The sequence below is a fragment of the Pseudorca crassidens genome, chromosome 1 (genome assembly GCF_039906515.1).
Source record: "Pseudorca crassidens isolate mPseCra1 chromosome 1, mPseCra1.hap1, whole genome shotgun sequence".
Lineage (NCBI taxonomy): Eukaryota > Metazoa > Chordata > Mammalia > Artiodactyla > Delphinidae > Pseudorca > Pseudorca crassidens.
Genome location: NC_090296.1, coordinates 179,452,200 through 179,469,846, shown reverse-complemented (window position 1 = coordinate 179,469,846; position 17,647 = coordinate 179,452,200). Strand labels below are relative to the sequence as shown.

The 17,647-nt window shown below is 42.7% G+C and overlaps 1 protein-coding gene and 1 pseudogene across 1 annotated transcript in view; one reads left to right on the top strand and one right to left on the bottom strand.

Moving 5' to 3' along the window:
- Positions 1-17,647, top strand: part of LOC137204151 (coiled-coil domain-containing protein 3) — a 103,068-nt gene that overhangs the window by 19,036 nt on the left and 66,385 nt on the right. The window lies entirely within an intron of this gene.
- Positions 6,709-7,175, bottom strand: LOC137204631 (large ribosomal subunit protein uL24 pseudogene; annotated as a pseudogene).

The window sequence follows — 17,647 nt, the reverse complement described above, 5'->3', positions numbered from 1 at the left end:
TCTATATTTACCTTTATCAACTAGTTTCACACTTTCTTATGCTCTCATATTTCTAATTAGTGTCTTTCATTTCAACTTGAACTACCTTTAGCATGTCTTATAAAGCAGGTGGTAAAGTTTCTTAGCCTTTGTCTGAGGAAGTCTTTATCTCTCCTTTGTTTTTTTATTGGAGTATAATTGCTTTACAATGTTGTGTTATTTTCTGCTGTACAAGGAAGTGAATCAGCTATAAGTATACCTATATCCCCTCCCTCTCGGACCTCCCTCCCACTCCCCCCATCCCACCCAGTTAGCTTGTCATAGAGTGCCGAGCTGAGCTTCCTGTGCTTTATAGCTTGTTCCCACTAGCTATCTGTTTTATGCATGATAGTGTATATATGTCAATCCTAATCTTTCAGTTCGTCTCACCCTCCCCTTCTCCCACTGTCTCCACATGTCCGTTCTGTACGTCTGTGTCTCTGTTCTTGCCCTGCAAATAGGTTCATCTCTACCACTTTTCTAGATTCCACATATATGTGTTAATGTACAATATTTGTTTTTCTCTTTCTGGCTTACTTCACTCTGTATGACAGTCTCTAAGTCCATGCACATCTCTACAAATGACCCAATTTCATTCCTTTTTATGGCTGAGTAATATTCCATTGTGTATATGTACCACATCTTCTTTATCCATTCATCTGTCGATGGACATTTAGGTTGTTTCTATGTCCTGGCTATTGTAAATAGTGCTGCAATGAACATTGGGGTACATGTGACCTTTTGAATTATGGTTTTCTCAGGGTATATGCCCAATAGTGGGATTGCTGGGTCGTATGGTAGTTCTTTTTTTAGGGAACCTCCATACTGTTCTCCACAGTGGTTATATCAATTACATTCCCTTTGTTTCCCCCCCACCCCTTTTTTTCCCCTTTGTTTTTGAAGGACAATTTTGACAGAATAGTGTTCTTGGTTGGCAATTCTTTTTCTTTCAATATTTTAAATATATATATCATTCTACTCCTTTTGCCTGGCAAGATTTATGATGAAAAATCCTCTGATAGTCTCATTGGAGTGGGTATGGGGTTCCCTTCTATGTAACTAGTTGCTTTTCTCTTGCTGCTTTCAAAACTCTCTTTGTCTTTAACTTTTGAGCCACCCTTATATTCTCATGATAAATCCCATTTTTTATATATTGATGGATTTAATCTGCTAATATTTTGTTGAGGATTTGATACATGTATGTTCATGAGGAATATTGGCCTGTAGTTTTCTTATAATAAAAAAGGGGGCATCAGGATACTATTGGCCTCACAAAATGAGTTGGGAAGTATTCTTTCCTCTTCTGTTTTTTGGATGAGATTGTGTAGAATTGGTATTTTTTTCCATTAAATGTTTGTATATTAGCTTTCTGTGGAAAACAATATACCACATAATGGGTAGCTTAAACAACGGAAATTTATTCTCTCTCAGTTCTGGAGGCCAGCATTCCAAGATCCGTGTGCTGGCAGGGTTGGGTTCCTCTGAGGTGTCTGTGGCTTGCACATGGCCTCCCTCTTGCTGCCTATTCACAGGGTCCCCGCTCTGTGTGTCAGCATCCTTAGTGGCTCTCCATTTGTCCTAATCTCCCCTTCTTATAAGGACACCAGTCAGGTTGGATTACGGCCCACCCTAACAGGCTCATTTTAACTTAATGACTGCTTTAAAGGCCCTGTCTCCAAATACAGTCACATTCTGAGGTACTGGGGTTAGGGCTTCAACATATGAATTTTGGAGGGACACAATTCAGTCCATAACAGTTTCGTAAAGTTTATCAGTAAATAATCTGTGCCTAGAGTCTTCTTTTGTTGGATGGTTTTAAACTACTCATTCAATTTCTTTAATAGATAGGACTCTTTAGGGTGTCTGTTTTTCTTGTGCCACCGCGGCAATGCAGATCTGAGACTGGGGTTGGTGTAGTGCAAGGCCAGGTGAGGAAGGAAAAGAAAAAGAGAAGAAAACCAGGGACTTCCCCCTTACTGTGTAGTACACTGGGGCTCCTTTACTTGATGTTCTAGATAGAAATAGGAGATTTCTCCTAGAGTTTTTGCTGCATAGTTCAATGATTCTGCCCTCTTTGATTCAGGTCCCATAGCCTCTAGTTGTTTAGTTTTCAGAGTCTTCAGGTAGTTGCTTTGTGTATTATGTGCAGAGATTTTGACATCAGTAGGACTCATAGGCTACATGCAGTTTCCTTCATCTTGACTGCTACTGGAAGCTGATGTTCCTGTTTGACTGGGCCCATCAAGAACATCTGGTCAATCTTGCATAGGACATACTGCAGCGGGGGAAAGAACAGTATTTATTTCTTGATGATCAAAAGCAAATAGGAATGGGAAAGAGGATTGTCCTTTTTTTTTTTTAAACATCTTTATTGGAGTATAATTGCTTTACAATGGTGTATTAGTTTCTGCTTTATAACAAAGTGAATCAGTTATACATATACATATGTTCCCATATCTCTTCCCTCTTGCATCTCCCTCCCTCCCACCCTCCCTATCCCACCCCTCTAGGTGGTCACAAAGCACCGAGCTGAACTCCCTGTGCTATGCGGCTGCTTCCCACTAGCTATCTATTTTACGTTTGGTAGTGTATATATGTCCATGCCACTCTCTGGATCTGTAGTTTTTAAAGTGAAATTCGAGCCCAAATGGGTCAAGAAAATCATAATTCAGTTCATCCAAATCTTTCATAAAGCCCTAGAAGTATTTGATTTAAAATGTCCCTGGAACTTTGCTTAGGCAGTCTAGGTTACCACACTATTTGTTCAAGAACAAAGATATCCCTTAGGGATGGAGGAGTATAACGTCAGTTTAACAAGTATTTGTGACTTGTTAAGTGTAAGTTAAGTACTTTTTCTGTATTTAGTCTTCTTTGATACCTCATCAAAACTCAAAAAGTGATAGTTTCTTAAAAGTTAGTTACAGTGCAGAATCAGAAACCTTATCAATGAACTTTTTGTATTCCTACATGAAAATCCAATAGTCTTTCTTGTGCTTTGAATGGATTTTTTTAATCCATGCATGATTTTTGTAACATGATGAATTGACCATGTGAAAAATACTCGTTCGGAGTTATACAGATGTTGAAAACATTGAGACTTTTAATTATACAATATTAAAAACCCCTTTTCATCATTATCACCATTGATCTCATCAGGAAAGTCTTGAAGCAATGGAAAAATGTCAAGCATGCAGTGGCAAGTTTTCTGAAATTCTAATTTTTGCGTGAAAGCTCAAATTTTATCAGTGGCAGCAAATACTGCTAGTTTTCCTTGAAGTGAGAGGCTTATTTATTCATTTTCAAGAAAATGTCTATCAAATACTCAAATCCATAGTTTTTCTGTCATTCATCCTTTCAAGTAAAAATAGTCTTTCACAAAGAAAGCCACTAGTTCAACTCAGAACTCAGTCACCTAAGTACTCTTCCTTGAGACAACCACTGTACTTTGATAAGCAGCAGAAGTGCTTTCTGTGCTTCTGAATTTCTTCAGAATATTAAAAACGTGTGTACTCAAGGACCAGGATTTAATTAATGGTTTTTACTGCTTCATCAAGGACGTTCTTTTTTTTTTTTTTTTTAAAGACTTTCTGATGTGGACCATTTTTAAAGTCTTTATTGAATTTGTTACAATATTGCTTCTGTTTTATGGGTTTTTTTTTTTTTTTTTTTGTGGTATGCGGGCTTCTCACTGCCGTGGCCTCTCCCACTGTGGAGCACAGGCTCCGGACACACAGGCCCAGCAGCCACGGCTCAAAGGCCCAGCCGCTCCGCGGCATGTGGGATCCTCCCAGACCGGGACATGAACCCACGTCCCCTGCATCGGCAGGCGGACTCTCAACCACCGCGCCACAAGGGAAGCCCTGTTTTATGTTTTGGTTTTTTGGCCCTGAGGCATGTGGGATCTTGGCTCTGCGACCAGGGATCAAATCTTCCCCTGCATTGAAAGGTGAAGTCTTAACCACTGGACCGCCAGGGAAGTCCCATCATCAAGGACATTCTTAAACTGCCTTTTTCTTTTCTGCCCACACAAGGCACTGAAAAATATAATGCCTCTTCGTGTCATTTGGTCTGCTGCCTTGATTTGCACTAGGTGCCAGCAGTTTTACTCACCTTTGCTTTTGCACCAACAGTGCAAATGTCAGCACAGTGAACAAGACATCTTAGTATTGTTCTGAAAATAGTTTTGATTTCATGGGCTCCCCTGAAGGATCTCTGGATCCCCCAGGAATCTGCAGACTTGGAGAACCACTGCTCTAGACCAGCTAGGTGAATGGCAAACTAGGAGGTGTTACCTGAACTGAGTGTGGATGGGGGACACTTCACATTCTGAGCTGGGAAGGGGGGATGTGTGACCTCGCAAAGGGGCCCAGAATTTCAGAAGGCCTGGAGTCAACATGGAGCTTGGAATGGTTTCAGCATTTCAGCTTGGAATGGGCTTCTGGCAGTGAGAGTAGTGGGAGTTGCATAGACCAGATTGTGGAGGGTGATGGATACCTATGAGAAGAATTCAGGGCCTGGGATTCAGCAGATGTGGATTCTAATATGGTCTGTGCCCACTGACTAATGTTAATCTTGGGCAAATCCATTTACTTTGATGGATGTTTATGCTTAACACGTAATTAATATATGCTCAATAGGTATCTTGTTCATTGAAATTAAATAATTTCATCTCTGGAAAACGAAGGGGTTATATTTTATTTCTCTGAGGGTTCTGTAAACACTGAACGTGATTCTGTTCTTATCACAGTGGAGTCAATTGAAACTCAGACAAACTGAGGAATGTGGGTGGACAGTGATGGAGCCGGAAGTGGGATCAGGGTCTCCCGGCTTCAAGTTCATGCTATTTATGTTCTCCATCCTGCCTGCTCCCTGGTCTCCTGCCTCCCAAAGCTGAGAGATTTTCTTCTCATAGACTGTTACTTCCCTGACGCACTTCCTACTTGCTATCCTTCCTTTATGCAGCTGGTCTGGTTTTGTCCTTTGATTATGCCGTTAGTGCACACTTTTTTTTGTGTGTGTGTGTGACACTTATCACAAATACAATGGTTTATGAAAATACTGGTTCACTATTCATGTCCCCCAACCGGGGTATAAACTCCTTTTTACTGGTTGTTGTATTCCCAGGACCTAGCATGGTTCCCTCACATGGTAGGCATGGGTACCAAAATACAGAAGAGGGTTGTAGGGCTTCCCTGGTGGCGCAGTGGTTGAGAGTCCGCCTGCCGATGCAGGGGACGCGGGTTCGTGCCCCGGTCCGGGAAGATCCCACATGCCGCGGAGCAGCTGGGCCCGTGAGCCATGGCCGCTGAGCCTGCGCGTCCGGAGCTTGTGCTCCGCAATGGGTGAGGCCACAGCAGTGAGAGGCCCACGTACCGCAAAAAAAAAAAAAAGAAAAAGAAGAAGAGGGTTGTAAAGTATCACATGAGTCGTGTAGGCAGTAAAAGCTTTAGGAAGTCAGAGAAAGGGTAGATCAATGGGGCTTGAGTATCCCAGGAAGATTTCAGAGAAGAGAGGGGGCTTGATCTGGACCTTGTAAGATGATCTGTAATACAGTTGACCCTTGAATGACACAGGTTTGAACTGCACGGGTCCATTTATATGCAGATATTCTTCAGTAGTAAATACAGTACTACACGGTCCATGGTTAGTTGAGTCTGAGGATGCACAGGGCCAACTATGTTATACGTGGATTAAGGGTTCAGCGGTTTACTGTTTTCAAAGTACCTTTTGTGATATCAAGGGTCATGCTATTTACCTATCCTCTAGTTGAATGTTAGTAACTTTTAGATTGCCATTAATAGGTCATTCATTGGCCAGGTAGAACCAGAACTGTGAAGGAGGTAGGGTGGTGGTCTTTCATTCATTCATTCCTTCAGACCTTCACTGTACACATATTTATTGAATACCTGCTATATGTCAGGCACTGGGAATACAAAAGAAAAAAAAGAGAAAAGAGTTCCCTGCCCTCCTAGAGCTTACACTGTAGTGGGATGAGGGAGAGACAATCAATACATCGATCAATACATCAGTCAATAAGAAACATGTCAGTTAATGATGTTTGGCAAAGAATTAAGAGGGTGGTAAGTGACAAAGAGGAATTAGCAACTACTTTAGGCTGAGGGGGTGACACCTACACTGAAGTCTGAATGACAGGGCAAGCTGTACAAAGGTCAGGTGGCAAAGCATTCCAGGCAGGAGAAGAAGCCAGTGCCGCTGTGCAAGACCCCGCTAGGCATGCTTGAGGGATGGAAAGGTGTGAAGGGAGCATTGTTGGTGGGGACGAATGGAATGAGATGAGTCTAGAGAGGTGAGCAGGACCCGGACTATTTAGAGCTTTCTAAGCAAGGTCAAGTTTAGATCTTTGTGCTTCGGGGAGCTGTTGAGTGGAGTGATGTGCTCTGAGTGATGGAGGCAGGGTCTAGGGGACAGCGGTGGTGCTGGAGAGGTATGGCTGGATTCAGGATATGTTTGGAAGTGGGGCTTTTCCTGTGTTCCTCCAATTGTTCCCTGATCACAGTCTGCTCTTCTATCCCCACTTTTTAAGGCTTTTCCTTTTTCCTCTTCATATAGGGCCTCAGCCACCCCAAGGTGTTGGCTAAGTACCATATTTTGGGTTGCAAAAGTTACACTTCATTTTGGGAATATTTGCATCTTAATTTACTAATAATTTGCCCTTTTTTTCATTTTTAACAGTTTTTAATGAAAGTTGTATTCAAGATTACTTTATTCCTGCATCTTCTCAATTGTTTCTTCCTTATATTTGCCCTTTTCCTTTCCTACTTGGTGAGACTTGGCTTTACGTTCGAGGATCTTTTTGCGGTCTTCCTCCAGTTTTAGTCTGGTGATAACCACCTGGCTGGGGTGAATGCCCACATGCGCAGTCGAGCTGTTAGCATTCTCCCACTGCACTCGTTCAACGTAGATGACATATTTCTTCCTGTAAACCTGACTACTTTGCCAATTTGCTGCCCTCTGTAGTGCCCTTGTACAACATGAACTTCATCGTCCTTTCGGACGGGCATGGATCGGACATTGTACCTCTGTCTCAGCTCTTTAGAAACGGGAAGACATAATCTTCCTGCGAATGTGGGAAGGCGCATTGAAATGCCTTTTCCTGTTCTCGCTTGGGTCAGAGTCACAAAGGGATTGCACTTCATTTTGGCCGCTGGTGCTTCAGCAATGGCCGCAAAAGGGAAGAGAGCAGTAATTTTTAAAAACAAAGTTTAAAGTGGCAATTTGCATCTCGTTAAGGTTTTAGGATGAGTCTTGGTTTCTAACTCTGACTCAGTACCGGTTGTGATTTTGTATATCACTTAGCCACTCTGAACTAAGTTTCCTCATCCGTAAAATGGATCAGATTATACCTCCTATGCATCAGTCATAGCCCTGTAATAAAAAGCAACTGAGGGGCTTCCCCGGTGGCGCAGTGGTTGAGAGTCCGCCTGCCGATGCAGGGGACGCGGGTTCGTGCCCCGGTCTGGGAGGATCCCACATGCCGCAGAGCGGCTGGGTCCGTGAGCCATGGCCACTGAGCCCGTGCGTCCCGGAGCCTGTGCTCTGCAACAGGAGAGGCCACAACAGTGAGAGGCCCGCGTACCGTAAAAAAAAAACAAAAAAAGCAACTGAGATGATGATTTTAAAAGTACACAGTTGCAATTACGTGTGAAACGTTGTCTTGGCTTTCATGCCCCTGTGTGTACCCGTTCTCCATCACCTAGCTTGCAAGAGTGATAATAAAAGATCTTGAGGCAGGCAGGCCTTTATTCCATCAACAGAGATCTTTGATACTCCTTACGTTCTCAGCATTGTATGGTGTATTATGGAGGATAAGGTAGAGGAAGATGACCTGGTGTCTGAACTCAAGCATCTAGTTAGAGAGATACAATTAACCCATGTGGAAAGATGGATACTGCTGCAGGGCCTTATGACCCAGTGGGAAGGATTTGGATAAGTGGAGAGAAGATGAATTCAGACAGGAAAGAGCATGAATGGAAGCCCGGAGATGAGGATGAGGGTAGGTTAGGATAGCAGAGCTGCACGCGGGGGATTAGAGGACAAGTGAGAACACACAAGTTAGTGGGTCTGCACCGGAAGTTCCTGACTTGTTATCAGGTGTATGCAGTTCACACTAAAAGGAGGATTCCTCTGACATGTTGTAGAGGTGATGGTTTGTGGCCGTACTGTGCAGGCTGTCATTTCTTCTTGACTCCTGCCTTCAATTCTGACCTTTATTGAAACACAGTCATTACTTTTAAGCATTGACTAATACCCCATGTAGTTACTTTAAAAACCCCACACACTTCTTATTTTGGAATAAATATAGATTCACTGGCTGTTGCAAAGAAATGGAGAGAAGTCTTTGGTACCCCTCACCCATTCTTCCCAGTTGAACATGTTGTATAACTAGTGCAATAGCAAAACCGGGTAATGACACTGGTAAAATGCACAGAGCTGAGTCACCAGTTAAACATAATGCACTTGTTTGTGTGTGTGTAGCTTCCTGTTGCTATCAGCACAGTCAAGATACAGAACCGTCCCATCACCTCGGGCTCCCTCGTGGTACTCCTTATAGCTACAACTTCTCCATTGTCCATTCCCAAACCCTGGTGGCCACTCATCTGTTCTCTATCTCCAGAATTTTATTTCAAGTGTTATATCAGTAGAACCATACAGTTTAAGGAACTTGCTGAGATTATTTTCTTTCTCTCAGCATAACTTCCCTGAGGTTCATCCAAAGTTGTTTTTCTTTTTATTGCTGAGTAATACTCCATGGTATGGTGGACCATCATTTGGTTAACTGTTCACTCACTGAAGGACATTGGTTGGTTTTGAGTTATCAGCTATAATGAAAACTGCTCTGAACATTCATGCATAGGTTTTTGAGTGGACAGAAGTTGTCATTTCTTGGACTTCCCTGGTGGCGCAGTAGTTAAGAATCTGCCTGCCAGTGCAGGGGGCACGTGTTCGAGCCCCGGTCCGGGCAGATCCCACATGCCACAGAGCAACTAAGCCCGTGCGCCACAACTACTGAAGCCTGCACACCTAGAGCCCGTGCTCCACAACAAGAGAAGCCACCGCAGTGAAAAGCCCGTGCGCAGCAATGAAGACTCAGTGCAGCCAAAAATAAATTAAAAAAAAGGTGACTTCTCTGGTGACACAGTGGTTAAGAATCCTCCTGCCAATTCAGGGGACACGGGTTTGAGCCCTGGTCCAGGAAGATCCCACATGCCACGGAGCCACTAGGCCCATGCCCCACAACTACTGAGCTTGTGCTCTAGAGCCCGCGAGCTACAACTACTGAGCCCGCGTGCCACAACTACTGAAGCCCATGCGCCTAGAGCCCGTGCTCCGCAACAAAGGAAGCCACCGCAATGAGAAGCCCGAGCACCGCAAGGAAGAGTAACCCCTGCTTGCCTCAACTAGAGAAAGCCCGTGTGCAGCAACGAAGACCCAGTGCAGCCAAAAATAAAAAATAAATTAAAAAAAAAAGGGTATGCCACTTAAAAAAAAAAAAAGTTTTCATTTCTCTACAGTAAATGGCCAAGAGTGTCATATGCCGGGTCATCTGATGAGTTCATTTGTCATTTTAAAGGAAACTTGCAAACTGTTTTCTGAAGTGGCTGAATCATTTACATTCCCACCAACAATGTATGAGTGATCCAGGTTTTTGCATCATTACTGTTTGCTATTATCACTATTTTTAATTTTATCCATTCTGATAGGTGCGTTCTCATTGTGTTCAAATTTTTTTTTAGATGTAATTCACACACCATAAAACTCACCCTTTTAAAGTATATAATTCAATGGTTTTTAGTATATTCTCATGTAGGTGCAACTATCATATTATCTGTATTTCCAAAGCATTTTCATCCCTCCAAAAAGAGTGACAGGTTCCCATTACCAGTCACTCCCAATTCAGCCTTCTTCCCAGCCCCTGGCAACTACTATCCTCTGTCTCTATGGATTTGCCCATAGAAATGAAATCTTATAATATATGGCCCTTTGTGACTGGCTTCTTTCACTAAGCATAATGTTTCGCGGGTTCATCCATGTTGTAATATGAGTCAGCACTTATTCCTTTGTATGGCTGAATAATATTCTATCGTATGATTACCACATTTTGTTTATCCATCAGTTGATGGACATTTGGATTGTTTCCACTTTTGCCTGTTATGAATAATATTTCTAACAACGTTTTTGTACAAGTTTTTGTATGTATGTATGTGTGTTTTCTTTTGGGTATTTTCCTGAGAGTTGAATTGCTGGGTCATATGGTAATTCTATGTTTAGCCTTTTGAGGAACTGCCAAACTGATTTCCAAAGCAGCTGCGCCATTTTACCTTCTCACCAGCAGTGTATGAGGGTTCCAGTTTCCCTACATCTTTGTCAACACTTGTTATTATCTGTCTTGTTGATTCTAGCCATCCTGCTGGAAGTGAAGTGGTCTTTCATTGTGGTTTTGATTTTTCATTTCCCTGACGAGTTATGATTTGAGCACCTTCTCATGTGTTTATTGGCCATTTGCGTAGCTTCTTTGGAGAAATGTCTGTTCAAGCTTTTGCCCAGTTTTCAATTGGGTTGTCTTTTTATTGTTGAGTTGTAACAGTTCCTTACATATTTTAGATACTAGGCCCTTATTAGGTATATGATTTGCAAATATTTTCTCCCATTATGTGGTCTGTCTTGTCACTGTAGTTTAAATTTCTATTTCCCTAATGACTGCCAGTGTTGGTCATCTTTTCATCTGCAGGTTTACCATCTGTATGGCCTCTTTGGTGAAATGTCTATTCATATCTTTTGCCCATGTTTGTCATTCCTCTTACTAGAGCTATGGCTGTAGACATTTTCCCTTTATAGTATATATGTCTTCAAACTCTTCTTTGCAGCAGCACTAAGATGCATGAGACGCAGCTGTTAAGCTGCTCATAGCTATAGATCTTTTAAATTGTGATTAAAAAACACAACATGGAATTTACCCTCAACCATTAGGTGTATAGTGCAAATATTAACTATACACATGTTGTAAGCAGATTTCTAAGACTTTGTCATTTTGCACAAACTGAAACTCTAGACCCATTGAATAGTAACTCCCCATTCCCCACATATCCCTGCCACTGGCAACTACCGTTATGCTTTTTGCTTCTGTGAGATTGACTGCTTTAGATGCCTTAAATGAGTGGAATCATGCGTTGTCATTCTGTGACTGCCTTGTTTCACTTAGCATAGTGTCCTCAAGGTTCATCCATGTTGTAGTATGTGACCATAGCTGTAGATTTTTTTAAAAATTTATTGAAATATAGCTGATTTACAGTGTTGTGTTAATTTCTCCCGTACAGTAAAGTGATTCAGTTATGCATATATATACATTCTTTTTCTTACTCTTTTCTATTATGGTTGATCCCAGGATATTGAATATAGTTCCCTGTGCTGTACAGTAGGACCTTGTTGTTTATCCATTTTATGCATAATAGTTAGCATGTGCTAACCCCAAACTCCCAATCCATCTCTCCACCCCACCCCTTGGCAACCACAAGTCTGTTCTCTATGTCTGTGAGTCTGTTTCTGTTTCACAGATAAGTTCATTTGTGTCATTTTTTAAATTATTATTATTTTTTGGCCATGCTGCGTGGCCTGTGGGACCTTAGTTCCCTGGCCAGGGTTTGAACCTGGGCCCTCGGCAGTGAGTGTGCAGAGTCCTAACCACTGGATTGCCAGAGAATCCCCCATTTGTGTCATATTTTAGATTCCACATGTAAGTGATATCATATGGTATTTGTCTTTCTCTTTCTGACTTACTTCACTTAGTATGATAATCTCTTGGTCCATCCATGTTGTGGTAAATGGCATTACTTCATTCTTTTTTTTATGGCTGAGTAATATTCCGTTGTATATATACACCACATCTTCTTCATCCATTCATCTGTTGATGGACATTTAGGTTGTTTCCACGTCTTGACTGTTGTGAATAGAGCTGCCAAGCTGTAGATTTGGATCCATGCGAGGCCAGTGCTCATTTTTATCTCATTAATAACCATGTGATCTCACCATGACTCAGTTTCTCCCTCTGCAAAAGGGATAACAGTAGGTCATAGTGGCATAGAACTTGGTAACTAAACTCAGAGCTTTGTGAGTAATCCATACTCTCATCCTGTGGACCGCCTCACAGGTGGCAGTTATGTGTCTTCGCCAAAAAGTCAGAAGTGAGCAGAAGGTTCTCATCCTGGTTTGTTGAAGAGGCTTCACTGAGTGACCTCATTTCTTCATTAATTTTTAATTTCTCTTCTTGCATAATGTTCACCCTTTAATCCCCAAATCATTCCAGAGTATCTCAGCACATATATCCTGAAATTGAAAGGGGAGGATCCAACAAGGGATCTAGTTCTCGTTAAGGGTCTTCTGTGCCCCCAAAGAAGAGGATCTTTAAGCCATCCTCCACCTGGCCCCATGAGGCACCCAGTTCTCTGGGAGTTGCTATAGAAATGTGCTCTGGTACTAGGAGGAAAGGAAATAAAGCATTCTGAGAGTCTTGCAGGCTAGGAAGTGGACGTTCTGACGTCTGTTCCCAAAGCCTACTGCAGTTGCTTTCTTCATTACATTCTTTCTCGGTGTTTCATTGTTCCCATGTGGACACGGAGGCTGAATGTATTGACTGTCCTTGTCCTTTACAAAGCAGCATGAGAAATTTGGAAGAGAGATCTCTGGCCATCAAGCTGTGGTCTTAAATAAGACAGGGTGATCATTTATCCCCTTCTTGTCTTGGAAACAAAAAATCTGCCACCATCTGAGCTCTCCCTGTGGAGATATTAGCTCATGCAGACCGGAAAACGTATCTTTGCCTTTATCCTTTTTTCTTCCCCACACCCCCTTCTCCCAGTTGGCCCTTTGCTTCTGCATCATCCTATCCCAGGAGTTGACTAGCAGCTTCAGCTCTCACCTTCCTCAGCAGGCGCTGTGGTTTTGCACACAGCTGGGGACATTTCTGGGGATGGATCTCAGTGGTTAGAGCAAACATTGCCTGGGAGTCTTGGGCCAGAGGAGATTCCTCTAGTCTCTTCCATACTTCTCTGGTTCTCACTCACCAGACCCTCAGGGAATGCTGTCAAGCTTCAGTTCCCATGGCTGGTTTTTATCTTTCTTTTAGTTAAATCAGCTGTGACACCTGGCAGAGCCATGCTTCCCCTGGGGGCCTAGGCAAACCCAGATGCTGCCAGCCTGTTCTGTCCCCGGGGTGCACTCAAGGCCAGTCCATTTACTCTGCACAGACACAAGGAGAAGAATGTCGGTGCTAGAAGGGAGCTGAAGAGTCATCTAGTCAACCCCTTAATGCAACATCGCGGAAGAATTTTATAGGAAAACAAAGACCCACCCCACAGCTACAGCTCTTACCATGTGGCCGAGTGATGCTGTTTTGATTTTAAATACGGTAACTGTAATTTCAACCCTAAAACTATTAAAATATTAGTAGAAGCTAGCGTAGGGTTCCAAAAGTGTGTAGCCTCTGTCGTAGCTTTGTAGTAAAGCAAAATGGTCATAAGTACAGGTCAAAGGAATATAATAAACCAATGCCTGTGTGCATAAATACATACATACATACATAAAAAGTAAAGGAAGGACATTTTTGCACAGTGTCAGGTGGCAAGCCTGTAGGTGCTTTCTAAATCATTTCTATTTGTTTGCTTTGAGAAAAGGGCCCTTTTTTTCATTTCCTTATTCTGTGGCCAGAGAGAAGGGTTGGTTTCTCAGTTTTCTGGGAAATGGTCGTAGTTGCATCTGGAGACCAGGGTTAGTCTCTATGTGCTGTTTGTCTTTTTGTTTTCATCTCTGGGCTCTCCCTGCAGACCCCTGTTGGCCACCTGCCTGGTGCCCATGGCTCCCACCTTGTCTCTTTCTTAGAGTCCCATTCTCCAGACCCCAGAGATTTCTTCTGCCCAACCTGTCCTTTGCCTGCCTGTGTTGTGTAACCCCAAGGCTCTGCTAGACAGTTGAAGCTGATCTCATAGACTAATTCAGGGTAAAGTGGTAAGAGAGATGAGTGGCATTATTTATTGCCTTCCGTAAACATTGACATTTTAAAGCTTTAGATCCTTTAATTCTTAAAAACAAAAATGAGTCAAGGGGAGTGGGGAGGGACATGATAGTGGAAGGGGATTAAGAGGTATTAACTACTAGGTATAAAATAAGATACAAGGATATTTAAAAAACTAAAAACAGAACTACCATACGACCCAGCAATCCCACTACTGGGCATATACCCTGAGAAAACCATAATTCAAAAAGAGACATGTACCACAATGTTCACTGCAGCTCTATTTACAATAGCTAGGACATGGAAGCAACCTAAATGTCCATCGACAGATGAATGGATAAAGAAGATGTAGTACATATATACAATGGAATATTACTCAGCCATAAAAAGAAATGAAATTGAGTTATTTGTGGTGAGGTGGATGGACCTAGAGTCTGTCATACAGAGTGAAGTAAGTCAGAAAGGGAAAAACAAATACTGTAAGCTAATGCATATATATGGAATCTAAAAAAAATGGTACTGATGAACCTAGTGGCAGGACAGAATAAGGACACAGATATAGAGAATGAAACTGAGGACATGGGGTGGGGGGAAAGGGGAAGCTGGGACAAAGTGAGAGTAGCATTGACATATATACACTACCAAATGTAAAATACATAGCTAGTGGGAAGCAGCAGCACAGCACAGGGAGATCAGATCGGTGCTTTGTGGAGACCTAGAGGGGTGGGATAGAGAGGGTAGAAGGGAGACACAAGAACGAGGAGATATGGGGATATATGTGTGCATACGGCTGATTCACTTTGTTGGACAACAGAAACTAACAGAGTATTGTGAAGCAATTATACTCCAATAGAGATGTATAAAATAAAAAGATACAAGGATGTAATGTTCACAGGAATATAGCCAATATTTTATAATAACTTTAAATGGAGTATACTGTATAAAAATATTAAATCACTGTGTTGTAAACCTGCAACTAATATAATGTTATAAATCAACTATACTTCAGTTGAAAAAAAATGAGTGGAACAGGGTACTCAAGCAAGAGTGGGAAAATAGCTTTTCTTTTCTAGACGATACATTGGGTCACTCAAACCACACAGTTGATACCATCCAGACACCAACCATGAACAAGCCCGGGCCTGAGTTCGTTCCTCTGTCCAGTTGTTCCTAAGGAAGATTAAACCTGCTTTATTCCAGACGTGTCTTTTTTATTATTATTATTAATTTATTAATTTAATTTATTTTTTGGCTGCATTGGGTCTTCGTTGCTGCTCACAAGCTTTCTCTAATTGCGGCGAGCAGGGGCTACTCTTCGTTGCGGTGTGCAGGCTTCTCATTGCGGTGGCTTCTCTTGTTGCGGAGCACGGGCTTTAGGCATGCGGGCTTAAGTTGTTGTGGCACGAGGGCCCAGTATTTGTGGCTCGTGGGCTCTAGAGCGCAAGCTCAGTAGTTGTGGCGCACGGGCTTAGTTGCTCCGCGGCATGTGGGATCTTCCCAGACCAGGGCTCAAACCCGTGTGCCCTGCATTGGCAGGCAGATTCTTAACCACTGCGCCACCAGGGAAGTCCCCTGACGTGTCTTTTGTAAGTTTTTATCTGTCTGTAATAAGATCATAAGCTACTAATGAGAAGGAATCCTCTCGTTTAAATCCAATTCTTTTCATGAACAATAGGAACTTAATATGTATCTGTTAATGATGAAATATTAATAAGCCTGAAGGAGTCAGCAGTAAGTCTTTCTTAGGGTTAGAAAACCATTTACAAGGCCTTATTGGAAAGGCCCTTTGAGGACTTGGATTTTGTTATGAGAAACACTAGCTGAAACCCTTAAGTGAAGGGCATTTCTTCTCCCTTTAGTCAATTCATGTTGCAAACATGTTGCTCTCATGGCTGGAATTGAATGCTTTCTGGAGAGACCTATCCAAGGAAATTTGCTTGAGATGCTGTCATTGTCAGCATTGCAATCAGCTTACTAACTCTGCAGGGGTGGCAGGTTTGCTCTTTTCCCTTGAAAGGCTTCATCAACGCTGGTATCTACAGTCATTTAGGGACACCAAGGAAATATGTCAAAGGCACTGCTTACTCTCCTCTGGACACTAAAAAGTGGTGGATACCATTTTGAGTGTTGGCCTGGGGAGGCCTGGGGAGACCTGGGGGCTGAATCCTGGGACTGGTCCAAACTCATTCTGTGACTGTGGGTAAGACGTTCAACCTCTCTGAGTCTCTGCTGCTTTATCTGTAAAAGTGGGATAATGATCTCTTTGCACAGGGCTATTTTAAGATTTAAATGAGCTATGTATGCAGAGACTCTGGCACAGATTAAGAAGTGGCTAGCTGCTGTATGGAGCTCTGTAATTTGGCAAATCCCCGAATGGTTTGTATTTTGGCCCACTGAACTTCTATCTCAGGATGGTGTGTGAAGGCAGAGCTTGCAGACTGAGAAATCTGGGCTTCCAAATGGACGTCTCTTTAAATCTTGGACCCTAAAGGGTGGCCGTAGAGGCTCAAAATGCCTGGCATACTGCATAATGTCTCATTTTGGTTGCTGCCATGGAGAAGGCTGTGAGCAGAGAGAGGGCTCAGGGTGGGTAGGCTGGCTGGCTGCCCAGGGCTCTTGTTGCCGCAGACTGAATGTTTATGTGCCCTTCCCCCCATTCATATCTTGAAACCTTAACCCCCAGTGCGATGGGATTGGGAGGTGATTAGGTCATGAGGGTGGAGCCTTATGGATGGGATTAGTGCCCTTATAGAAGAGACCTCAGTGAGCTCCCTGTCCCTCCATGTGAGGGCATAGCGAAGAAGATGGCTGCTTGTGGACCAGGAAGCTGCCCTCACCTGACACCGAATCTGCCAGTGTCTTGATTGACTTCTTAGCCTCTAGAACTGTGAGAAGTAAATTTCTGTTATGTGCAAGTCACCCAATCTATAGTACTTTGTTTTAGCAGCCCGACTGGACTAAATACCCGTCTATATTATGATCTGGTGGTGGTCTTATCGAACTATTTTTTAAATACTTTATTTTTTAGAGTAGTCTCAGGTTCACAGCAAAATTGAGGGGAAGATAGAAAGATTTCCCATACACTCGCTGCCTCAACACATGCATGGCCTTCCCCACTATCAACATCCTTCTCCAGATGGTACATTTCTTGCAATTGATGAACCTACGTTGATACATCATAATCGCCCAGTCCACGGTTTACTTTCGGGTTCACTCTTGGTGTTGTACGTACTATGTGTTTGTACAGATGCATAATGACATGTGTGCACCATTAGAGTGTCATATAGGGTAGTCTCGCCGCCCTGAGATTCCCTCGTGCTCTGCCAATTCATACCTCCCTCCCCGCTAGTCTTACTGGATTTTCAGTGAGAATTACATTATTTTGCATATGGGACAGGGCATGTGTAGAGGTGCACGCGTCTGTTTTTATCTACTTATATCATAAGATCGTAAGTTAGAAGCAGGTTAGGATCAGATGTAGAAAAATAAATTCTATAACATACATTTCTTTGTGGTTGTGGATTCGTGTCCTGACAATTCAATCTTATGTGGTGGAATTCACTTAGAATTCTTGGCTACCCCTGTTCCCCATCCCTATGCTTC